The sequence below is a fragment of the Hippoglossus stenolepis genome, chromosome 4 (genome assembly GCF_022539355.2).
Source record: "Hippoglossus stenolepis isolate QCI-W04-F060 chromosome 4, HSTE1.2, whole genome shotgun sequence".
NCBI lineage: Eukaryota > Metazoa > Chordata > Actinopteri > Pleuronectiformes > Pleuronectidae > Hippoglossus > Hippoglossus stenolepis.
In genome coordinates, this window is record NC_061486.1 from 17418045 (window position 1) to 17440516 (window position 22472).

Consider the following 22472-nt stretch of genomic DNA (forward strand, 5'->3'; position numbering starts at 1 on the left):
ATTAATTTCTGCTAGTTTGTCCTGTCATATAGTGTTGTTACATCATTTTTACCACTATAAAGCGGTGCTGTGGCTTAGTTGGTCAAAGTGCCTGTTTAGTAAACAGGAAATCCTGGGTTCAAATCCCAGCAGTGCCTTTTCCCCAGTCAAGCGTAGTTTTTTCTCTCCATTCTGATTTTGTTAAATAAATTTCTGCTAATTTGTCCTGTCATATAGTGTTGTTACATCATTTTACCACTATAAAGAGGTGCTGTTGCTTAGTTGGTCAAAGTGCCTGTCTAGTAAACAGGAGATACTGGGTTCAAATCCCAACAGTATCTTTTGACCAGTCAAGAAATATGTACCTTCCAATCTTATTAATGTAATTTCTACTAGTTTGTCCTCTCATATAGTGTTGTTACGCCGCTTTGCCACCCAAAACAGGCGCTGTGGCTTAGTTGGTGAAAGTGCCTGTCTTGTAAACAGGAGATCCTGGGTTCAAATCCCAGCACTGCCTTTTAATCAGTCAAGCTTAGTTTATTCCCTCCCTTCCCATCTTGTTAATATAATTTCTACTAGTTTGTCTCTCATATAGTGTTGCCGTGCGACAAAACAGCGCTGTGGCTTAGTTGGTGAAAGTGCCTGTCTTGTAAACAGGAGATCCTGTGTTCAAATCCCAGCAGTGCCTTTTAATCAGTCAGCATAGTTTATCTCTCCCTTCTGATTTTGTTAAATAAATTTCTGCTAATTTGTCCTGTCATATAGTGTTGTTACATCATTTTTACCACTACAAAGAGGTGCTGTGGCTTAGTTGGTGAAAGTGCCTGTCTAGTAAACAGGAGATCCTGGGTTCAAATCCCAGCAGAGCCTTTGACCAGTCAAGAAATATGTACCTTTCCAATCTTATTAATGTAATTTCTACTAGTTAGTCCTGTCATATAGTGTCATTACATCAACTTTACTGCCATACAGTGGTGCTGTGGCTTAGTTAGTCAAAGTGCCTGTCTAGTAAACAGGAGATTCTGGGTTCCAATCCCAGCAGTGCCTTTTCCCAGTCAAGCGTAGTTTTTTCTCCATTCTGATTTTTAAAATAAATTTCTGGTAGTTTGTCCTGTCATATAGTGTTGTTACATCATTTTTAACACTATAAAGAGGTGCTGTGGCTTAGTTGGTCAAAGTGCCTGTCTAATAAACAGGAGATCCTGGGTTCAAATCCCAACAGTGCCTTTTCCCCAGTGAAGGTAGTTTTTCTCCCATTCTGATTACGTTAAATTAATTTCTACTAGTTTGTCCTGTCATATAGTGTCATAACATCAGCTTTACCACCATAAACTGGTGCTGTGGCTCAGTTGGTCAAAGTGCCTGTCTAGTAAACAGGAGATCCTGGGTTCAAATCCCAGAAGTGCCTTTTCCCAGTCAAGCGTAGTTTTTCTCTCCGTTCTGATTTTGTTAAATTCATTTCTGCTAGTTTGTCCTGTCATATAGTGTTGTTACATCATTTTTACCACTATAAAGCGGTGCTGTGGCTTAGTTGGTCAAAGTGCCTGTCTAGTAAACAGGAGATCCTGGGTTCAAATCCCAGCAGTGCCTTTTGACCAGTCAAGCTTAGTTTATTCTCTCCCTTACCATCTTGTTAATGTAATTTCTGCTAGTTTGTCCTGTCATATAGTGTCATAACATCAGCTTTACCACCATAAAGTGGTGCTGTGGCTTAGTTGGTCAAAGTGCCTGTCTAATAAACAGGAGATCCTTGGTTCAAATCCCAGCAGTGTTTTTTTCCCAGTCCAGCGTAGTTTTTCTCTCCATTCTGATTAAGTTAAATTAATTTCTGCTAGTTTGTCCTGTCATATAGTGTCATAACATCAGCTTTACCACCATAAAGTGATGCTGTGGCTTAGTTGGTCAAAGTGCCTGTCTAATAAACAGGAGATCCTTGGTTCAAATCCCAGCAGTGTTTTTTCCCAGTCCAGCGTAGTTTTTCTCTCCATTCTGATTAAGTTAAATTAATTTCTGCTAGTTTGTCCTGTCATATAGTGTTGTTACATCATTTTTACCACTATAAAGCGGTGCTGTGGCTTAGTTGGTCAAAGTGCCTGTTTAGTAAACAGGAAATCCTGGGTTCAAATCCCAGCAGTGCCTTTTCCCAGTCAAGCGTAGTTTTTCTCTCCATTCTGATTTTGTTAAATAAATTTCTGCTAATTTGTCCTGTCATATAGTGTTGTTACATCATTTTACCACTATAAAGAGATGCTGTTGCTTAGTTGGTCAAAGTGCCTGTCTAGTAAACAGGAGATACTGGGTTCAAATCCCAACAGTATCTTTGACCAGTCAAGAAATATGTACCTTTCCAATCTTATTAATGTAATTTCTACTAGTTTGTCCTCTCATATAGTGTTGTTACGTCGCTTTGCCACCCAAAACAGGCGCTGTGGCTTAGTTGGTGAAAGTGCCTGTCTTGTAAACAGGAGATCCTGGGTTCAAATCCCAGCAGTGCCTTTTGACCAGTCAAGCTTAGTTTATTCTCTCCTTCCCATCTTGTTAATGTAATTTCTGGTAGTTTGTCCTGTCATATAGTGTTGTTACGTCGCTTTTGTTACCCAAAGCAGGCGCTGTGGCTTAGTTGGAAAGTGCCTGTCTTGTAAACAGGAGATCCTGGGTTCAAATCCCAGCAGTGCCTTTTCCCAGTCAAGCGTAGTTTTTCTCCCATTCTGATTTTGTTTAATAAATTTCTGCTAATTTGTCCTGTCATATAGTGTTGTTACATCATTTTTACCACCATAAAGTCGCTGTGGCTTATTTGGTCAAAGTGCGTGTCTAGTAAACAGGAGTCCCTGGGTTCAAATCCCAGAAGTGCCTTTTCCCAGTCAAGTGTAACTTTTTCTCTCCATTCTGATTTTTTTAACTAAATTTCTGGTAGTTTGTCCAGTCATATAGTGTTGTTACATCTTTTTTACCACTATAAAGCGGTGCTGTGGCTTAGTTGGTCAAAGTACCTGTCTAGTAAACAGGAGATCCTGGGTTCAAATCCCAGCAGTGCCTTTTGACCAGTCAAGCTTAGTTTTTTCTTTCCCTTCCCATCTTGTTAATGTAATTTCTGGTAGTTTTTCCTGTCATATAGTGTTGTTACATCATTTTTACCAGTATAAAGCGGTGCTGTGGCTTAGTTGGTCAAAGTGCCTGTCTTGTAAACAGGAGATCCTGGGTTCAAATCCCAGCAGTGCCTTTTCCCAGTCAAGCGTAGTTTCTTCTCTCCATTCTGATTAAGTTAAATTAATTTCTGCTAGTTTGTCCCGTCATATAGTGTCATAACATCAACTTTAACATTATAAGTGGTGCTGTGGCTTAGTTGGTCAAAGTGCCAGTCTAGTAAACAGGAGATCCTGGGTTCAAATCCCAGCAGTGCCTTTTCCCAGTCAAGCGTAGTTTTTTCTCTCCATTCTGATTTTGTTAAATAAATTTCTGCTAATTTGTCCTGTCATATAGTGTTGTTACATCATTTTTACCACTATAAAGAGGTGCTGTGGCTTAGTTGGTCAAAGTGCCTGGCTAAACAGGAGATCCTGGGTTCAAATCCCAGCAGTGCCTTTTGACCAGTCGATTTAGTTTATTCTCTCCCTTCCCATCTTGTTAATGTAATTTGTGGTAGTTTGTCCTGTCATATAGTGTCATAACATCAGCTTTACCACCATAAAGTGGTGCTGTGGCTTAGTTGGTCAAAGTGCCTGTCTAGTAAACAGGAGATCCTGTGTTCAAATCCCAGCAGTGCCTTTTCCCCAGTCAAGCGTAGTTTTTTCTCTCCATTCTGATTTTGTTAAATAAATTTCTGCTAATTTGTCCTGTCATATAGTGTTGTTACATCATTTTTACCACTATAAAGCGGTGCTGTGGCTTAGTTGGTCAAAGTGCCTGTCTAGTAAACAGGAGATCCTGGGTTCAAATCCCAGCAGTGCCTTTTCCCCAGTCAAGCTTAGTTTATTCTCTCCCTTCCCATCTTGTTAATATAATTTGTGCTAGTTTGATCTGTCATATAGTGTCATTACACCAGCTTTACCACCATAAACTGGTGCTGTGGCTTAGTTGGTCAAAGTGCCTGTCTAGTAAACAGGAGATCCTGTGTTCAAATCCCAGCAGTGCCTTTTGACCAGTCAAGAAATATGTACCTTTCCAATCTTATTAATGTAATTTCTACTAGTTTGTCCTCTCATATAGTGTTGTTACGTCGCTTTTGCCACCCAAAACAGGCGCTGTGGCTTAGTTGGTGAAAGTGCCTGTCTTGTAAACAGGAGATCCTGGGTTCAAATCCCAGCAGTGCCTTTTAATCAGTCAAGCATAGTTTATTCCCTCCCTTCTGATTTTGTTAAATAAATTTCTGCTAATTTGTCCTGTCATATAGTGTTGTTACATCATTTTTACCACTACAAAGAGGTGCTGTGGCTTAGTTGGTGAAAGTGCCTGTCTAGTAAACAGGAGATCCTGGGTTCAAATCCCAGCAGAGCCTTTTGACCAGTCAAGAAATATGTACCTTTCCAATCTTATTAATGTAATTTCTACTAGTTTGTCCTCTCATATAGTGTTGTTACGTCGCTTTTGCCACCCAAAACAGGCGCTGTGGCTTAGTTGGTGAAAGTGCCTGTCTTGTAAACAGGAGATCCTGGGTTCAAATCCCAGCAGTGCCTTTTAATCAGTCAAGCATAGTTTATTCTCTCCCTTCCCATCTTCTTAATATAATTTCTGCTAGTTTGTCCTGTCATATAGTGTTGTTACATCATTTTTACCACTATAAAGAGGTGCTGTGGCTTAGTTGGTCAAAGTGCCTGTCTAGTAAAAAGGAGATCCTGGGTTCAAATCCCAGCAGTGCCTTTTCCCAGTCAAGCGTAGTTTTTCTCTCCATTCTGATTTTGTTCAAAAATTTCTGCTAATTTGTCCTGTCATATAGTGTTGTTACATCATTTTACCACTATAAAGAGGTGCTGTGGCTTAGTTGGTCAAAGTGCCTGTCTAGTAAACAGGAGATCCTGGGTTCAAATCCCAGCAGTGCCTTTTCCGCAGTCAAGCTTAGTTTATTCTCTCCCTTCCCATCTTGTTAATATAATTTGTGCTAGTTTGATCTGTCATATAGTGTCATTACATCAGCTTTACCACCATAAACTGGTGCTGTGGCTTAGTTGGTCAAAGTGCCTGTCTAGTATACAGGAGATCCTGGGTTCAAATCCCAGCAGTGCCTTTTGACCAGTCAAGAAATATGTACCTTTCCAATCTTATTAATGTAATTTCTACTAGTTTGTCCTCTCATATAGTGTTGTTACGTCGCTTTTGCCACCCAAAACAGGCGCTGTGGCTTAGTTGGTGAAAGTGCCTGTCTTGTAAACAGGAGATCCTGGGTTCAAATCCCAGCAGTGCCTTTTCCCCAGTCAAGCGTACTTTTTTCTCTCCGTTCTGATTTTGTTAAATTCATTTCTGCTAGTTTGTCCTGTCATATAGTGTTGTTACATCATTTTTACCACTATAAAGCGGTGCTGTGGCTTAGTTGGTCAAAGTGCCTGTCTTGTAAACAGGAGATCCTGGGTTCAAATCCCAGCAGTGCCTTTTAACCAGTCAAGCTGAGTTTATTCTCTCCCTTCCCATCTTGTTAATGTAATTTGTGGTAGTTTGTCCTGTCATATAGTGTCATAACATCAGCTTTACCACCATAAAGTGGTGCTGTGGCTTAGTTGGTCAAAGTGCCTGTCTAGTAAACAGGAGATACTGGGTTCAAATCCCAGCAGTGCCTTTTGACCAGTCAAGAAATATGTACCTTTCCAATCTTATTAATGTAATTTCTACTAGTTTGTCCTCTCATATAGTGTTGTTGCGTCGCTTTTGCGACCCAAAACAGGCGCTGTGGCTTAGTTGGTGAAAGTGCCTGTCTTGTAAACAGGAGATCCTGTGTTCAAATCCCAGCAGTGCCTTTTCCCCAGTCAAGCGTAGTTTTTTCTCTCCATTCTGATTTTGTTAAATAAATTTCTGCTAATTTGTCCTGTCATATAGTGTTGTTACATCATTTGTACCACTATAAAGCGGTGCTGTGGCTTAGTTGGTCAAAGTGCCTGTCTAGTAAACAAGAAATCCTGGGTTCAAATCCCAGCAGTGCCTTTTCCCAGTCAAGCGTAGTTTCTTCTCTCCATTCTGATAATTAAATTAATTTCTGCTAGTTTGTCCTGTCATATAGTGTTGTTACATCAGCTTTACCACCATAAAGTGGAGCTGTGGCTTAGTTGGTCAAAGTGCCTGTCTAGTAAAAAGGAGATCCTGGGTTCAAATCCCAGCAGTGCCTTTTCCCCAGTCAAGCGTAGTTTTTTCTCTCCATTCTGATTTTGTTCAAAAAATTTCTGCTAATTTGTCCTGTCATATAGTGTTGTTACATCATTTTTACCACTATAAAGCGGTGCTGTGGCTTAGTTGGTCAAAGTGCCTGTCTTGTAAACAGGAGATCCTGGGTTCAAATCCCAGCAGTGCCTTTTAACCAGTCAAGCTGAGTTTATTCTCTCCCTTCCCATCTTGTTAATGTAATTTGTGGTAGTTTGTCCTGTCATATAGTGTCATAACATCAGCTTTACCACCATAAAGTGGTGCTGTGGCTTAGTTGGTCAAAGTGCCTGTCTAATAAACAGGAGATCCTGGGTTCAAATCCCAGCAGTGTGTTTTTCCCAGTCCAGTGTAGTTTTTTCTCTCCATTCTGATTTTTTAAAATAAATTTCTGGTAGTTTGTCCTGTCATATAGTGTTGTTACATCATTTTTACCACTATAAAGCGGTGCTGTGGCTTAGTTGGTCAAAGTGCCTGTTTAGTAAACAGGAAATCCTGGGTTCAAATCCCAGCAGTGCCTTTTCCCCAGTCAAGCGTAGTTTTTTCTCTCCATTCTGATTTTGTTAAATAAATTTCTGCTAATTTGTCCTGTCATATAGTGTTGTTACATCATTTTTACCACTATAAAGACGTGCTGTGGCTTAGTTGGTGAAATTGCCTATCTACTAAACAGGAGATCCTGGGTTCAAATCCCAGCAGTGCCTTTTGACCAGTCAAGAAATATGTACCTTTCCAATCTTATTAATGTAATTTCTACTAGTTTGTCCTCTCATATAGTGTTGGTACGTCGCTTTTGCCACCCAAAACAGGCGCTGTGGCTTAGTTGGTGAAAGTGCCTGTCTTGTAAACAGGAGATCCTGGGTTCAAATCCCAGCACTGCCTTTTAATCAGTCAAGCTTAGTTTATTCCCTCCCTTCCCATCTTGTTAATATAATTTCTACTAGTTTGTCCTCTCATATAGTGTTGTTGCGTCGCTTTTGCGACCCAAAACAGGCGCTGTGGCTTAGTTGGTCAAAGTGCCTGTCTTGTAAACAGGAGATCCTGGGTTCAAATCCCAGCAGTGCCTTTTCCCCAGTCAAGCGTAGTTTTTTCTCTCCATTCTGATTAAGTTAAATTAATTTCTGCTAGTTTGTCCTGTCATATAGTGTCATAACATCAACTTTGCCACTATAAGTGGTGCTGTGGCTTAGTTGGTCAAAGTGCCTGTCTAGTAAACAGGAGATCCTGGGTTCAAATCCCAGCAGTGCCTTTTCCCCAGTCAAGCGTAGTTTTTTCTCTCCATTCTGATTACGTTAAATTAATTTCTGCTAGTTTGTCCTGTCATATAGTGTCATAACATCAGCTTTACCACCATAAAGTGGTGCTGTGGCTTAGTTGGTCAAAGTGCCTGTCTAGTAAACAAGAGATCCTGGGTTCAAATCCCAGCAGTGCCTTTTCCCCAGTCAAGCGTAGTTTTTTCTCTCCATTCTGATTTTTTAAAATAAATTTCTGGTAGTTTGCCCTGTCATATAGTGTTGTTACATCATTTTTACCACCATAAAGCGGTGCTGTGGCTTAGTTGGTCAAAGTGCCTGTCTAGTAAACAGGACATCCTGGGTTCAAATCCCAGCAGTGCCTTTTCCCCAGTCAAGCATAGTTTTTTCTCTCCGTTCTGATTTTGTTAAATTCATTTCTGCTAGTTTGTCCTGTCATATAGTGTTGTTACATCATTTTTACCACTATAAAGCGGTGCTGTGGCTTAGTTGGTCAAAGTGCCTGTCTAGTAAACAGGAGATCCTGGGTTCAAATCCCAGCAGTACCTTTTCCCCAGTCAAGAAATATGTACCTTTCCAATCTTATTAATGTAATTTCTACTAGTTTGTCCTCTCATATAGTGTTGTTACGTCACTTTTACCACCCAAAACAGGCGCTGTGGCTTAGTTGGTGAAAGTGCCTGTCTTGTAAACAGGAGATCCTGGGTTCAAATCCCAGCAGTGCCTTTTCCCCAGTCAAGCGTAGTTTTTTCTCTCCATTCTGATTTTTTAAAATAAATTTCTGGTAGTTTGTCCTGTCATATAGTGTTGTTACATCATTTTTGCCACTATAATTCGGTGCTAGTGCTTAGTTGGTCAAAGTGCCTGTCTAGTAAACAGGAGATCCTGGGTTCAAATCCCAGCAGTGCCTTTTAACCAGTCAAGCTTAGTTTATTCTCTCCTTCCCATGTTGTTAATGTAATTTGTGGTAGTTTGTCCTGTCATATAGTGTCATTACATTAGCTTTACCACCATAAAGTGGTGCTGTGGCTTAGTTGGTCAAAGTGCCTGTCTAGTAAACAGGAGATCCTGGGTTCAAATCCCAACAGTGCCTTTTCCTAGTCAAGCATAGTTTATTCCCTCCCTTCCCATCTTGTTAATATAATTTCTGCTAGTTTGTCCTGTCATATAGTGTCATTACATCAACTTTACCACCATAAAGTGGTGCTGTGGCTTAGTTGGTCAAAGTGCCTGTCTAGTAAACAGGAGATCCTGTGTTCAAATCCCAGCAGTGCCTTTTGACCAGTCAAGAAATATGTACCTTTCCAATCTTATTAATGTAATTTCTACTAGTTTGTCCTCTCATATAGTGTTGTTACGTCGCTTTTGCCACCCAAAACAGGCTTTGTGGCTTAGTTGGTGAAAGTGCCTGTCTTGTAAACAGGAGATCCTAGGTTTAAATCCCAGCAGTGCCTTTTAATCAGTCAAGCATAGTTTATTCCCTCCCTTCCCATCTTGTTAATATAATTTCTGCTAGTTTGTCCTGTCATATAGTGTCATTACATCAGCTTTACCACCATAAAGTGGTGCTGTGGCTTAGTTGGTCAAAGTGCCTGTCTAGTAAACAGGAGATCCTGGGTTCAAATCCCAGCAGTACCTTTTCCCCAGTCAAGAAATATGTACCTTTCCAATCTTATTAATGTAATTTCTACTAGGTTGTCCTCTCATATAGTGTTGTTACGTCGCTTTTACCACCCAAAACAGGCGCTGTGGCTTAGTTGGTGAAAGTGCCTGTCTTGTAAACAGGAGATCCTGGGTTCAAATCCCAGCAGTGCCTTTTCCCTAGTCAAGCGTAGTTTTTTCTCTCCATTCTGATTTTGTTAAATAAATTTCTGCTAATTTGTCCTGTCATATAGTGTTGTTACATCATTTTTACCACTATAAAGAGGTGCTGTGGCTTAGTTGGTGAAAGTGCCTGTCTAGTAAATAGGAGATCCTGGGTTCAAATCCCAGCAGTGCCTTTTGACCAGTCAAGAAATATGTACCTTTCCAATCTTATTAATGTAATTTCTACTAGTTTGTCCTCTCATATAGTGTTGTTACGTCGCTTTTGCCACCCAAAACAGGCGCTGTGGCTTAGTTGGTGAAAGTGCCTGTCTTGTAAACAGGAGATCCTGGGTTCAAATCCCAGCAGTGCCTTTTAACCAGTCAAGCTGAGTTTATTCTCTCCCTTCCCATCTTGTTAATGTAATTTCTGGTAGTTTGTCCTGTCATATAGTGTCATAACATCAGCTTTACCACCATAAAGTGGTGCTGTGGCTTAGTTGGTCAAAGTGCCTGTCTAGTAAACAGGAGATCCTGGGTTCAAATCCCAGCAGTGCCTTTTGACCAGTCAAGAAATATGTACCTTTCCAATCTTATTAATGTAATTTCTACTAGTTTGTCCTCTCATATAGTGTTGTTACGCCGCTTTGCGACCCAAAACAGGCGCTGTGGCTTAGTTGGTGAAAGTGCCTGTCTTGTAAACAGGAGATCCTGGGTTCAAATCCCAGCAGTGCCTTTTACTCAGTCAAGCTTAGTTTTTCTCTCCATTCCCATCTTGTTAATATAATTTCTGCTAGTTTGTCCTGTCATATAGTGTCATTACATCAACTTTACCACCATAAAGTGGTGCTGTGGCTTAGTTGGTCAAAGTGCCTGTCTAGTAAACAGGAGATCCTGGGTTCAAATCCCAGCAGTGCCTTTCCCCAGTCAAGCGTAGTTTTTCTCCCATTCTGATTTTGTTAAATAAATTTCTGCTAATTTGTCCTGTCATATAGTGTTGTTACATCATTTTTACCACTATAAAGAGGTGCTGTGGCTTAGTTGGTCAAAGTGCCTGTCTAGTAAACAGGAGATCCTGGGTTCAAATCCCAGCAGTGCCTTTTACCAGTCAAGCTTAGTTTATTCTCTCCCTTCCCATCTTGTTAATGTAATTTGTGGTAGTTTGTCCTGTCATATAGTGTCATAACATCAGCTTTACCACCATAAAGTGGTGCTGTGGCTTAGTTGGTCAAGTGCCTGTCTAGTAAACAGGAGATCCTGGGTTCAAATCCAGCAGTGCCTTTTACCAGTCAAGAAATTTACCTTTCAATCTTATTAATGTAATTTCTGCTAGTTTGTCCTGTCATATAGTGTTGTTTGCTTTCACCAAAACGGCGCTGTGGCTTAGTTGGTCAAAGTGCCTGTCTAGTAAACAGGAGATCCTGGGTTCAAATCCCAGCAGTGCCTTTTCCCCAGTCAAGCGTAGTTTTTTCTCTCCATTCTGATTTTGTTAAATAAATTTCTGCTAATTTGTCCTGTCATATAGTGTTGTTACATCATTTTTACCACTATAAAGCGGTGCTGTGGCTTAGTTGGTCAAAGTGCCTGTCTAGTAAACAGGAGATCCTGGGTTCAAATCCCAGCAGTGCCTTTTCCCCAGTCAAGCTTAGTTTATTCTCTCCCTTCCCATCTTGTTAATATAATTTGTGCTAGTTTGTTCTGTCATATAGTGTCATTACATCAGCTTTACCACCATAAACTGTGCTGTGGCTTAGTTGGTCAAAGTGCCTGTCTAGTAAACAGGAGATCCTGGGTTCAAATCCCAGCAGTGCCTTTTGACCAGTCAAGAAATATGTACCTTTCCAATCTTATTAATGTAATTTCTACTAGTTTGTCCTCTCATACTGTTGTTACGTCGCTTTTGCCACCCAAAACAGGCGCTGTGGCTTAGTGGTGAAAGTGCCTGTCTTTTAAACAGGAGATCCTGGGTTCAAATCCCAGCAGTGCCTTTTAACAGTCAAGCATAGTTTTTCTCTCCATTCTGATTTTGTTAAATAAATTTCTGCTAATTTGTCCTGTCATATAGTGTTGTTACATCATTTTTACCACTATAAAGAGGTGCTGTGGCTTAGTTGGTCAAAGTGCCTGTCTAGTAAACAGGAGATCCTGGGTTCAAATCCCAGCAGTGCCTTTTCCCCAGTCAAGAAATATGTACCTTTCCAATCTTATTAATGTAATTTCTACTAGTTAGTCCTGTCATATAGTGTCATTACATCAACTTTACTGCCATAAAGTGGTGCTGTGGCTTAGTTAGTCAAAGTGCCTGTCTAGTAAACAGGAGATTCTGGGTTCCAATCCCAGCAGTGCCTTTTCCCCAGTCAAGCGTAGTTTTTTCTCTCCATTCTGATTTTTTAAAATAAATTTCTGGTAGTTTGTCCTGTCATATAGTGTTGTTACATCATTTTTAACACTATAAAGAGGTGCTGTGGCTTAGTTGGTCAAAGTGCCTGTCTAATAAACAGGAGATCCTGGGTTCAAATCCCAGCAGTGCCTTTTCCCCAGTCAAGCGTAGTTTTTTCTCTCCATTCTGATTACGTTAAATTAATTTCTACTAGTTTGTCCTGTCATATAGTGTCATAACATCAGCTTTACCACCATAAACTGGTGCTGTGGCTCAGTTGGTCAAAGTGCCTGTCTAGTAAACAGGAGATCCTGGGTTCAAATCCCAGAAGTGCCTTTTCCCCAGTCAAGCGTAGTTTTTTCTCTCCGTTCTGATTTTGTTAAATTCATTTCTGCTAGTTTGTCCTGTCATATAGTGTTGTTACATCATTTTTACCACTATAAAGCGGTGCTGTGGCTTAGTTGGTCAAAGTGCCTGTCTAGTAAACAGGAGATCCTGGGTTCAAATCCCAGCAGTGCCTTTGACCAGTCAAGCTTAGTTTATTCTCTCCTACCATCTTGTTAATGTAATTTCTGCTAGTTTGTCCTGTCATATAGTGTCATAACATCAGCTTTACCACCATAAAGTGGTGCTGTGGCTTAGTTGGTCAAAGTGCCTGTCTAATAAACAGGAGATCCTTGGTTCAAATCCCAGCAGTGTTTTTTTCCCAGTCCAGCGTAGTTTTTTCTCTCCATTCTGATTAAGTTAAATTAATTTCTGCTAGTTTGTCCTGTCATATAGTGTCATAACATCAGCTTTACCACCATAAAGTGGTGCTGTGGCTTAGTTGGTCAAAGTGCCTGTCTAATAAACAGGAGATCCTTGGTTCAAATCCCAGCAGTGTTTTTTTCCCAGTCCAGCGTAGTTTTTTCTCTCCATTCTGATTATTAAATTAATTTCTGCTAGTTTGTCCTGTCATATAGTGTTGTTACATCATTTTTACCACTATAAAGCGGTGCTGTGGCTTAGTTGGTCAAAGTGCCTGTTTAGTAAACAGGAAATCCTGGGTTCAAATCCCAGCAGTGCCTTTTCCCCAGTCAAGCGTAGTTTTTTCTCTCCATTCTGATTTTGTTAAATAAATTTCTGCTAATTTGTCCTGTCATATAGTGTTGTTACATCATTTTTACCACTATAAAGAGGTGCTGTTGCTTAGTTGGTCAAAGTGCCTGTCTAGTAAACAGGAGATACTGGGTTCAAATCCCAACAGTATCTTTTGACCAGTCAAGAAATATGTACCTTTCCAATCTTATTAATGTAATTTCTACTAGTTTGTCCTCTCATATAGTGTTGTTACGCCGTTTGCCACCCAAAACAGGCGCTGTGGCTTAGTTGGTGAAAGTGCCTGTCTTGTAAACAGGAGATCCTGGGTTCAAATCCCAGCACTGCCTTTTAATCAGTCAAGCTTAGTTTATTCCCTCCCTTCCCATCTTGTTAATATAATTTCTACTAGTTTGTCCTCTCATATAGTGTAGCACGCTGCGACCAAAACAGGCGCTGTGGCTTAGTTGGTGAAAGTGCCTGTCTTGTAAACAGGAGATCCTGTGTTCAAATCCCAGCAGTGCCTTTTAATCAGTCAAGCATAGTTTATCTCTCCCTTCTGATTTTGTTAAATAAATTTCTGCTAATTTGTCCTGTCATATAGTGTTGTTACATCATTTTTACCACTACAAAGAGGTGCTGTGGCTTAGTTGGTGAAGTGCGTCTAGAAAAGATCCTGGTCAACAGCCTTCCAGTCAATATGTCTTCAATCTTATTAATGTAATTTCACTAGTTTGTCTGTCATATAGTGTCATTACATCAACTTTACCGCCATAAAGTGGTGCTGTGGCTTAGTTAGTCAAAGTGCCTGTCTAGTAAACAGGAGATTCTGGGTTCCAATCCCAGCAGTGCCTTTTCCCCAGTCAAGCGTAGTTTTTTCTCTCCATTCTGATTTTTTAAAATAAATTTCTGGTAGTTTGTCCTGTCATATAGTGTTGTTACATCATTTTTAACACTATAAAGAGGTGCTGTGGCTTAGTTGGTCAAAGTGCCTGTCTAATAAACAGGAGATCCTGGGTTCAAATCCCAACAGTGCCTTTTCCCCAGTGAAGGTAGTTTTTCTCCCATTCTGATTACGTTAAATTAATTTCTACTAGTTTGTCCTGTCATATAGTGTCATAACATCAGCTTTACCACCATAAACTGGTGCTGTGGCTCAGTTGGTCAAAGTGCCTGTCTAGTAAACAGGAGATCCTGGGTTCAAATCCCAGAAGTGCCTTTTCCCCAGTCAAGCGTAGTTTTTTCTCTCCGTTCTGATTTTGTTAAATTCATTTCTGCTAGTTTGTCCTGTCATATAGTGTTGTTACATCATTTTTACCACTATAAAGCGGTGCTGTGGCTTAGTTGGTCAAAGTGCCTGTCTAGTAAACAGGAGATCCTGGGTTCAAATCCCAGCAGTGCCTTTTGCCCAGTCAAGCTTAGTTTATTCTCCCCTTACCATCTTGTTAATGTAATTTCTGCTAGTTTGTCCTGTCATATAGTGTCATAACATCAGCTTTACCACCATAAAGTGGTGCTGTGGCTTAGTTGGTCAAAGTGCCTGTCTAATAAACAGGAGATCCTTGGTTCAAATCCCAGCAGTGTTTTTCCCAGTCCAGCGTAGTTTTTTCTCTCCATTCTGATTAAGTTAAATTAATTTCTGCTAGTTTGTCCTGTCATATAGTGTCATTACATCAGCTTTACCACCATAAAGTGGTGCTGTGGCTTAGTTGGTCAAAGTGCCTGTCTAATAAACAGGAGATCCTTGGTTCAAATCCCAGCAGTGTTTTTTTCCCAGTCCAGCGTAGTTTTTTCTCTCCATTCTGATTAAGTTAAATTAATTTCTGCTAGTTTGTCCTGTCATATAGTGTTGTTACATCATTTTTACCACTATAAAGCGGTGCTGTGGCTTAGTTGGTCAAAGTGCCTGTTTAGTAAACAGGAAATCCTGGGTTCAAATCCCAGCAGTGCCTTTTCCCAGTCAAGCGTAGTTTTTCTCTCCATTCTGATTTTGTTAAATAAATTTCTGCTAATTTGTCCTGTCATATAGTGTTGTTACATCATTTTTACCACTATAAAGAGGTGCTGTTGCTTAGTTGGTCAAAGTGCCTGTCTAGTAAACAGGAGATACTGGGTTCAAATCCCAACAGTATCTTTTGACCAGTCAAGAAATATGTACCTTTCCAATCTTATTAATGTAATTTCTACTAGTTTGTCCTCTCATATAGTGTTGTTACGTCGCTTTTGCCACCCAAAACAGGCGCTGTGGCTTAGTTGGTGAAAGTGCCTGTCTTGTAAACAGGAGATCCTGGGTTCAAATCCCAGCAGTGCCTTTTGACCAGTCAAGCTTAGTTTATTCTCTCCCTTCCCATCTTGTTAATGTAATTTCTGGTAGTTTGTCCTGTCATATAGTGTTGTTACGTCGCTTTTGTTACCCAAAGCAGGCGCTGTGGCTTAGTTGGTGAAAGTGCCTGTCTTGTAAACAGGAGATCCTGGGTTCAAATCCCAGCAGTGCCTTTTCCCAGTCAAGCGTAGTTTTTTCTCTCCATTCTGATTTTGTTTAATAAATTTCTGCTAATTTGTCCTGTCATATAGTGTTGTTACATCATTTTTACCACCATAAAGTCGCTGTGGCTTATTTGGTCAAAGTGCGTGTCTAGTAAACAGGAGTCCCTGGGTTCAAATCCCAGAAGTGCCTTTTCCCAGTCAGTGTAACTTTTCCATTCTGATTTTTTAACTAAATTTCTGGTAGTTTGTCCAGTCATATAGTGTTGTTACATCTTTTACCACTATAAAGCGGTGCTGTGGCTTAGTTGGTCAAAGTACCTGTCTAGTAAACAGGAGATCCTGGGTTCAAATCCAGCAGTGCCTTTTGACCAGTCAAGCTTAGTTTTCTTTCCCTTCCCATCTTGTTAATGTAATTTCTGGTAGTTTTCCTGTCATATAGTGTTGTTACATCATTTTTACCAGTATAAAGCGGTGCTGTGGCTTAGTTGGTCAAAGTGCCTGTCTTGTAAACAGGAGATCCTGGGTTCAAATCCCAGCAGTGCCTTTTCCCCAGTCAAGCGTAGTTTCTTCTCTCCATTCTGATTAAGTTAAATTAATTTCTGCTAGTTTGTCCCGTCATATAGTGTCATAACATCAACTTTACCATTATAAGTGGTGCTGTGGCTTAGTTGGTCAAAGTGCCAGTCTAGTAAACAGGAGATCCTCGGGGTTCAAATCCCAGCAGTGCCTTTTCCCCAGTCAAGCGTAGTTTTTCTCTCCATTCTGATTTTGTTAAATAAATTTCTGCTAATTTGTCCTGTCATATAGTGTTGTTACATCATTTTTACCACTATAAAGAGGTGCTGTGGCTTAGTTGGTCAAAGTGCCTGGCTAAACAGGAGATCCTGGGTTCAAATCCCAGCAGTGCCTTTTGACCAGTCAAGCTTAGTTTATTCTCTCCCTTCCCATCTTGTTAATGTAATTTGTGGTAGTTTGTCCTGTCATATAGTGTCATAACATCAGCTTTACCACCATAAAGTGGTGCTGTGGCTTAGTTGGTCAAAGTGCCTGTCTAGTAAACAGGAGATCCTGTGTTCAAATCCCAGCAGTGCCTTTTCCCAGTCAAGCGTAGTTTTTCTCTCCATTCTGATTTTGTTAAATAAATTTCTGGTAATTTGTCCTGTCATATAGTGTTGTTACATCATTTTTACCACTATAAAGCGGTGCTGTGGCTTAGTTGGTCAAAGTGCCTGTCTAGTAAACAGGAGATCCTGGGTTCAAATCCCAGCAGTGCCTTTTCCCAGTCAAGCTGTTTTTCTCTTCCATTTTAATATAATTTGTTAGTTTGATCTGTCATATAGTGTCATACCAGCTTACACATAAACTGGTGCTGTGGCTAGTTGGTCAGTGCTCTAGTAACAAATCCTGTGGCTTCAGTCAAGAAATATGTACCTTTCCAATCTTATTAATGTAATTTCTACTAGTTTGTCCTCTCATATAGTGTTGTTACGTCGCTTTTGCCACCCAAAACAGGCGCTGTGGCTTAGTTGGTGAAAGTGCCTGTCTTGTAAACAGGAGATCCTGGGTTCAAATCCCAGCAGTGCCTTTTAATCAGTCAAGCATAGTTTATTCCCTCCCTTCTGATTTTGTTAAATAAATTTCTGCTAATTTGTCCTGTCATATAGTGTTGTTACATCATTTTTACCACTACAAAGAGGTGCTGTGCTTAGTTGGTGAAAGTGCCTGTCTAGTAAACAGGAGATCCTGGGTTCAAATCCCAGCAGAGCCTTTTGACCAGTCAAGAAATATGTACCTTTCCAATCTTATTAATGTAATTTCTACTAGTTTGTCCTCTCATATAGTGTTGTTACGTCGCTTTTGCCACCCAAAACAGGCGCTGTGGCTTAGTTGGTGAAAGTGCCTGTCTTGTAAACAGGAGATCCTGGGTTCAAATCCCAGCAGTGCCTTTTAATCAGTCAAGCATAGTTTATTCCCTCCCTTCCCATCTTCTTAATATAATTTCTGCTAGTTTGTCCTGTCATATAGTGTTGTTACATCATTTTTACCACTATAAAGAGGTGCTGTGGCTTAGTTGGTCAAAGTGCCTGTCTAGTAAAAAGGAGATCCTGGGTTCAAATCCCAGCAGTGCCTTTTCCCCAGTCAAGCGTAGTTTTTTCTCTCCATTCTGATTTTGTTCAAAAAATTTCTGCTAATTTGTCCTGTCATATAGTGTTGTTACATCATTTTTACCACTATAAAGAGGTGCTGTGGCTTAGTTGGTCAAAGTGCCTGTCTAGTAAACAGGAGATCCTGGGTTCAAATCCCAGCAGTGCCTTTTCCCAGTCAAGCTTAGTTTATTCTCTCCTTCCCATCTTGTTAATATAATTTGTGCTAGTTTGATCTGTCATATAGTGTCATTACATCAGCTTTACCACCATAAACTGGTGCTGTGGCTTAGTTGGTCAAAGTGCCTGTCTAGTATACAGGAGATCCTGGGTTCAAATCCCAGCAGTGCCTTTTGACCAGTCAAGAAATATGTACCTTTCCAATCTTATTAATGTAATTTCTACTAGTTTGTCCTCTCATATAGTGTTGTTACGTCGCTTTTGCCACCCAAAACAGGCGCTGTGGCTTAGTTGGTGAAAGTGCCTGTCTTGTAAACAGGAGATCCTGGGTTCAAATCCCAGCAGTGCCTTTTCAGTCAGCGCTTTTCTCTCCTTCTGATTTGTTAAATTCATTTCTGCTAGTTTGTCTGTCAATAGTGTTGTTACATCATTTTACACTTAAGCGGTGCTGTGGCTTAGTTGGTCAAAGTGCCTGTCTTGTAAACAGGAGATCCTGGGTTCAAATCCCAGCAGTGCCTTTTAACCAGTCAAGCTGAGTTTATTCTCCCTTCCCATCTTGTTAATGTAATTTGGTTGTCTGTCATATAGTGTCATAACATCAGTTTACCATAAAGTGGTGGTGGCTAGTTGTCAAAGTGCTGCTGTAACAGGAGATACTGGTTCAAACCAGCAGTGCTTGCCGTATGTACCTTCCAATCTTATTAATGTAATTTCTACTAGTTTGTCCTCTCATATAGTGTTGTTGCGTCGCTTTTGCGACCCAAAACAGGCGCTGTGGCTTAGTTGGTGAAAGTGCCTGTCTTGTAAACAGGAGATCCTGTGTTCAAATCCCAGCAGTGCCTTTTCCCCAGTCAAGCGTAGTTTTTTCTCTCCATTCTGATTTTGTTAAATAAATTTCTGCTAATTTGTCCTGTCATATAGTGTTGTTACATCATTTTTACCACTATAAAGCGGTGCTGTGGCTTAGTTGGTCAAAGTGCCTGTCTAGTAAACAGGAAATCCTGGGTTCAAATCCCAGCAGTGCCTTTTCCCCAGTCAAGCGTAGTTTCTTCTCTCCATTCTGATAAAGTTAAATTAATTTCTGCTAGTTTGTCCTGTCATATAGTGTTGTTACATCAGCTTTACCACTATAAAGTGGTGCTGTGGCTTAGTTGGTCAAAGTGCCTGTCTAGTAAACAGGAGATCCTGGGTTCAAATCCCAGCAGTGCCTTTTCCCCAGTCAAGCGTAGTTTTTTCTCTCCATTCTGATTTTGTTAAAAAAATTTCTGCTAGTTTGTCCTGTCATATAGTGTCATTACATCATCTTTACCACTATAAAGTGGTGCTGTGGCTTAGTTGGTCAAAGTGCCTGTCTTGTAAACAGGAGATCCTGGGTTCAAATCCCAGCAGTGCCTTTAACCAGTCAAGCTTAGTTTATTCTCTCCATTCCCATCTTGTTAATGTAATTTCTGCTAGTTTGTCCTGTCATATAGTGTCATAACATCAGCTTTACCACCATAAAGTGGTGCTGTGGCTTAGTTGGTCAAAGTGCCTGTCTAGTAAACAGGAGATCCTGGGTTCAAATCCCAGCAGTGCCTTTTCCCCAGTCAAGTGTAGTTTTTCTCTCCATTCTGATTTTTAAAATAAATTTCTGGTAGTTTGTCCTGTCATATAGTGTTGTTACATCATTTTTACCACTATAAAGCGGTGCTGTGGCTTAGTTGGTCAAAGTGCCTGTTTAGTAAACAGGAAATCCTGGGTTCAAATCCCAGCAGTGCCTTTTCCCAGTCAAGCGTAGTTTTTCTCTCCATTCTGATTTTGTTAAATAAATTTCTGCTAGTTTGTCCTGTCATATAGTGTTGTTACATCATTTTTACCACTATAAAGAGGTGCTGTGGCTTAGTTCAAAGTGCCTGTCTAGTAAACAGGAGATCCTGGGTTCAAATCCCAGCAGTGCCTTTTCCAGTCAAGAAATATGTACCTTTCCAATCTTATTAATGTAATTTCTACTAGTTTGTCCTCTCATATAGTGTTGTTACGCCGCTTTGCCACCCAAAACAGGCGCTGTGGCTTAGTTGGTGAAAGTGCCTGTCTTGTAAACAGGAGATCCTGGGTTCAAATCCCAGCAGTGCTTTTAATCAGTCAAGCTTAGTTTATTCTCTCCTTCCCATCTTGTTAATATAATTTCTGGTAGTTTGTCCTGTCATATAGTGTTGTTACATCACTTTTACCACTATAAAACAGGTGCTGTGGCTTAGTTGGTCAAAGTGCCTGTCTTGTAAACAGGAGATCCTGGGTTCAAATCCCAGCAGTGCCTTTTCCCCAGTCAAGCGTAGTTTCTTCTCTCCATTCTGATTAAGTTAAATTAATTTCTGCTAGTTTGTCCTGTCATATAGTGTCATAACATCAACTTTGCCACTATAAGTGGTGCTGTGGCTTAGTTGGTCAAAGTGCCTGTCTAGTAAACAGGAGATCCTGGGTTCAAATCCCAGCAGTGCCTTTTCCCAGTCAAGCGTAGTTTTTCTCTCCATTCTGATTACGTTAAATTAATTTCTGCTAGTTTGTCCTGTCATATAGTGTACATCAGCTTTACCACTATAAAGTGGTGCTGTGGCTTAGTTGGTCAAAGTGCCTGTCTAGTAAACAGGAGATCCTGGGTTCAAATCCCAGCAGTGCCTTTCCCCAGTCAAGCGTAGTTTTTCTCTCCATTCTGATTTTAAAATAAATTTCTGGTAGTTTGTCCTGTCATATAGTGTTGTTACATCATTTTTACCACCATAAAGCGGTGCTGTGGCTTAGTTGGTCAAAGTGCCTGTCTAGTAAACAGGACATCCTGGGTTCAAATCCCAGCAGTGCCTTTTCCCCAGTCAAGCATAGTTTTTTCTCTCCGTTCTGATTTTGTTAAATTCATTTCTGCTAGTTTGTCCTGTCATATAGTGTTGTTACATCATTTTTACCACTATAAAGCGGTGCTGTGGCTTAGTTGGTCAAAGTGCCTGTCTAGTAAACAGGAGATCCTGGGTTCAAATCCCAGCAGTACCTTTTCCCCAGTCAAGAAATATGTACCTTTCCAATCTTATTAATGTAATTTCTACTAGTTTGTCCTCTCATATAGTGTTGTTACGTCACTTTTACCACCCAAAACAGGCGCTGTGGCTTAGTTGGTGAAAGTGCCTGTCTTGTAAACAGGAGATCCTGGGTTCAAATCCCAGCAGTGCCTTTTCCCCAGTCAAGCGTAGTTTTTTCTCTCCATTCTGATTTTTAAAATAAATTTCTGGTAGTTTGTCCTGTCATATAGTGTTGTTACATCATTTTTGCCACTATAATTCGGTGCTGTGGCTTAGTTGGTCAAAGTGCCTGTCTAGTAAACAGGAGATCCTGGGTTCAAATCCCAGCAGTGCCTTTTAACCAGTCAACTTAGTTTATTCTCTCCTTCCCATGTTGTTAATGTAATTTGTGCTAGTTTGTCCTGTCATATAGTGTCATTACATTGCTTTACCACCATAAAGTGGTGCTGTGGCTTAGTTGGTCAAAGTGCCTGTCTAGTAAACAGGAGATCCTGGGTTCAAATCCCAGCAGTGCCTTTTCCTCAGTCAAGCATAGTTTATTCCCTCCCTTCCCATCTTGTTAATATAATTTCTGCTAGTTTGTCCTGTCATATAGTGTCATTACATCAACTTTACCACCATAAAGTGGTGCTGTGGCTTAGTTGGTCAAAGTGCCTGTCTAGTAAACAGGAGATCCTGTGTTCAAATCCCAACAGTGCCTTTTGACCAGTCAAGAAATATGTACCTTTCCAATCTTATTAATGTAATTTCTACTAGTTTGTCCTCTCATATAGTGTTGTTACATCGCTTTTGCCACCCAAAACAGGCTTTGTGGCTTAGTTGGTGAAAGTGCCTGTCTTGTAAACAGGAGATCCTGGGTTTAAATCCCAGCAGTGCCTTTTACTCAGTCAAGCATAGTTTATTCCCTCCCTTCCCATCTTGTTAATATAATTTCTGCTAGTTTGTCCTGTCATATAGTGTCATTACATCAGCTTTACCACCATAAAGTGGTGCTGTGGCTTAGTTGGTCAAAGTGCCTGTCTAGTAAACAGGAGATCCTGGGTTCAAATCCCAGCAGTGCCTTTTCCCCAGTCAAGAAATATGTACCTTTCCAATCTTATTAATGTAATTTCTACTAGTTTGTCCTCTCATATAGTGTTGTTACGTCTGCTACCACCCAAAACAGGCGCTGTGGCTTAGTTGGTGAAAGTGCCTGTCTTGTAAACAGGAGATCCTGGGTTCAAATCCCAGCAGTGCCTTTTAATCAGTCAAGCTTAGTTTATTCCCTCTCTTCCCATCTTCTTTATATAATTTATGCTAGTTTGTCCTTTCATATAGTGTCATTACATCAGCTTTGCCACCATAAAGTGGTGCTGTGGCTTAGTTGGTCAAAGTGCCTGTCTAGTAAACAGGAGATCCTGGGTTCAAATCCCAGCAGTGCCTCTTAATCAGTCAAGCTTAGTTTATTCTCTCCCTTCCCATCTTGTTAATATAATTTCTGCTAGTTTGTCCTGTCATATAGTGTCATTACATCAGCTTTACCACCATAAACTGGTGCGTTGGCTTAGTTGGTCAAAGTGCCTGTCTAGTAAACAGGAGATCCTGGCTTCAAGTCCCAGCAGTGCCTTTTCACCAGTATTTTCTTCTTACCCTTCCCATCTTATAAATGTAATTTCTGCTGGTTTGCTGTGTCGTATAGTGTCTTTTTGTCAAATTTGCCACCCATAACAGGCTCTGTTGCTGAGTTGGTGGAAGTGCCAGTCCTGCAAACCGGAGATCCTGCCTTCAAATCACAGCA

General features: G+C 40.5%; 1 protein-coding gene and 50 non-coding genes across 55 annotated transcripts in view; all 51 read left to right on the plus strand.

The window, feature by feature from the left end:
- The window catches only part of LOC118106171 (F-BAR and double SH3 domains protein 2), a 146620-nt gene that overhangs the window by 72132 nt on the left and 52016 nt on the right, over positions 1–22472 (plus strand). The window lies entirely within an intron of this gene.
- trnat-agu lies at positions 1496–1569 on the plus strand. The gene has a single exon. It is a non-coding gene; the product is annotated as a tRNA-Thr (tRNA).
- Positions 2402–2475, plus strand: trnat-ugu. The gene has a single exon. It is a non-coding gene; the product is annotated as a tRNA-Thr (tRNA).
- Positions 3129–3202, plus strand: trnat-ugu. The gene has a single exon. It is a non-coding gene; the product is annotated as a tRNA-Thr (tRNA).
- trnat-agu lies at positions 3858–3931 on the plus strand. Its single transcript has one exon. It is a non-coding gene; the product is annotated as a tRNA-Thr (tRNA).
- trnat-ugu lies at positions 4220–4293 on the plus strand. The gene has a single exon. It is a non-coding gene; the product is annotated as a tRNA-Thr (tRNA).
- trnat-agu lies at positions 4582–4655 on the plus strand. Its single transcript has one exon. It is a non-coding gene; the product is annotated as a tRNA-Thr (tRNA).
- Positions 4946–5019, plus strand: trnat-agu. Its single transcript has one exon. It is a non-coding gene; the product is annotated as a tRNA-Thr (tRNA).
- trnat-ugu lies at positions 5308–5381 on the plus strand. The gene has a single exon. It is a non-coding gene; the product is annotated as a tRNA-Thr (tRNA).
- trnat-ugu lies at positions 5492–5565 on the plus strand. The gene has a single exon. It is a non-coding gene; the product is annotated as a tRNA-Thr (tRNA).
- On the plus strand, positions 6403–6476 carry trnat-ugu. Its single transcript has one exon. It is a non-coding gene; the product is annotated as a tRNA-Thr (tRNA).
- Positions 7317–7390, plus strand: trnat-ugu. Its single transcript has one exon. It is a non-coding gene; the product is annotated as a tRNA-Thr (tRNA).
- On the plus strand, positions 7500–7573 carry trnat-agu. The gene has a single exon. It is a non-coding gene; the product is annotated as a tRNA-Thr (tRNA).
- Positions 8052–8125, plus strand: trnat-agu. The gene has a single exon. It is a non-coding gene; the product is annotated as a tRNA-Thr (tRNA).
- Positions 8230–8303, plus strand: trnat-ugu. Its single transcript has one exon. It is a non-coding gene; the product is annotated as a tRNA-Thr (tRNA).
- trnat-agu lies at positions 9142–9215 on the plus strand. The gene has a single exon. It is a non-coding gene; the product is annotated as a tRNA-Thr (tRNA).
- trnat-ugu lies at positions 9320–9393 on the plus strand. Its single transcript has one exon. It is a non-coding gene; the product is annotated as a tRNA-Thr (tRNA).
- On the plus strand, positions 9682–9755 carry trnat-ugu. The gene has a single exon. It is a non-coding gene; the product is annotated as a tRNA-Thr (tRNA).
- trnat-agu lies at positions 9866–9939 on the plus strand. The gene has a single exon. It is a non-coding gene; the product is annotated as a tRNA-Thr (tRNA).
- Positions 10043–10116, plus strand: trnat-ugu. Its single transcript has one exon. It is a non-coding gene; the product is annotated as a tRNA-Thr (tRNA).
- On the plus strand, positions 10226–10299 carry trnat-agu. The gene has a single exon. It is a non-coding gene; the product is annotated as a tRNA-Thr (tRNA).
- trnat-agu lies at positions 10407–10480 on the plus strand. The gene has a single exon. It is a non-coding gene; the product is annotated as a tRNA-Thr (tRNA).
- On the plus strand, positions 10753–10826 carry trnat-agu. Its single transcript has one exon. It is a non-coding gene; the product is annotated as a tRNA-Thr (tRNA).
- On the plus strand, positions 10937–11010 carry trnat-agu. Its single transcript has one exon. It is a non-coding gene; the product is annotated as a tRNA-Thr (tRNA).
- On the plus strand, positions 11296–11368 carry trnak-uuu. The gene has a single exon. It is a non-coding gene; the product is annotated as a tRNA-Lys (tRNA).
- trnat-agu lies at positions 11477–11550 on the plus strand. The gene has a single exon. It is a non-coding gene; the product is annotated as a tRNA-Thr (tRNA).
- Positions 12207–12280, plus strand: trnat-agu. The gene has a single exon. It is a non-coding gene; the product is annotated as a tRNA-Thr (tRNA).
- Positions 14167–14240, plus strand: trnat-agu. The gene has a single exon. It is a non-coding gene; the product is annotated as a tRNA-Thr (tRNA).
- trnat-agu lies at positions 15076–15149 on the plus strand. The gene has a single exon. It is a non-coding gene; the product is annotated as a tRNA-Thr (tRNA).
- trnat-agu lies at positions 15260–15333 on the plus strand. Its single transcript has one exon. It is a non-coding gene; the product is annotated as a tRNA-Thr (tRNA).
- On the plus strand, positions 15795–15868 carry trnat-ugu. The gene has a single exon. It is a non-coding gene; the product is annotated as a tRNA-Thr (tRNA).
- trnat-agu lies at positions 16526–16599 on the plus strand. Its single transcript has one exon. It is a non-coding gene; the product is annotated as a tRNA-Thr (tRNA).
- trnat-ugu lies at positions 16836–16909 on the plus strand. The gene has a single exon. It is a non-coding gene; the product is annotated as a tRNA-Thr (tRNA).
- trnat-ugu lies at positions 17197–17270 on the plus strand. The gene has a single exon. It is a non-coding gene; the product is annotated as a tRNA-Thr (tRNA).
- On the plus strand, positions 17565–17638 carry trnat-agu. Its single transcript has one exon. It is a non-coding gene; the product is annotated as a tRNA-Thr (tRNA).
- trnat-ugu lies at positions 17925–17998 on the plus strand. Its single transcript has one exon. It is a non-coding gene; the product is annotated as a tRNA-Thr (tRNA).
- trnat-ugu lies at positions 18093–18166 on the plus strand. The gene has a single exon. It is a non-coding gene; the product is annotated as a tRNA-Thr (tRNA).
- trnat-ugu lies at positions 18785–18858 on the plus strand. Its single transcript has one exon. It is a non-coding gene; the product is annotated as a tRNA-Thr (tRNA).
- trnat-agu lies at positions 18969–19042 on the plus strand. The gene has a single exon. It is a non-coding gene; the product is annotated as a tRNA-Thr (tRNA).
- Positions 19152–19225, plus strand: trnat-agu. Its single transcript has one exon. It is a non-coding gene; the product is annotated as a tRNA-Thr (tRNA).
- trnat-ugu lies at positions 19688–19761 on the plus strand. The gene has a single exon. It is a non-coding gene; the product is annotated as a tRNA-Thr (tRNA).
- Positions 19871–19944, plus strand: trnat-agu. Its single transcript has one exon. It is a non-coding gene; the product is annotated as a tRNA-Thr (tRNA).
- On the plus strand, positions 20054–20127 carry trnat-agu. Its single transcript has one exon. It is a non-coding gene; the product is annotated as a tRNA-Thr (tRNA).
- trnat-agu lies at positions 20232–20305 on the plus strand. The gene has a single exon. It is a non-coding gene; the product is annotated as a tRNA-Thr (tRNA).
- trnat-agu lies at positions 20596–20669 on the plus strand. The gene has a single exon. It is a non-coding gene; the product is annotated as a tRNA-Thr (tRNA).
- trnat-ugu lies at positions 20774–20847 on the plus strand. Its single transcript has one exon. It is a non-coding gene; the product is annotated as a tRNA-Thr (tRNA).
- On the plus strand, positions 20957–21030 carry trnat-agu. Its single transcript has one exon. It is a non-coding gene; the product is annotated as a tRNA-Thr (tRNA).
- Positions 21138–21211, plus strand: trnat-ugu. The gene has a single exon. It is a non-coding gene; the product is annotated as a tRNA-Thr (tRNA).
- Positions 21684–21757, plus strand: trnat-agu. Its single transcript has one exon. It is a non-coding gene; the product is annotated as a tRNA-Thr (tRNA).
- On the plus strand, positions 21860–21933 carry trnat-ugu. The gene has a single exon. It is a non-coding gene; the product is annotated as a tRNA-Thr (tRNA).
- Positions 22044–22117, plus strand: trnat-agu. Its single transcript has one exon. It is a non-coding gene; the product is annotated as a tRNA-Thr (tRNA).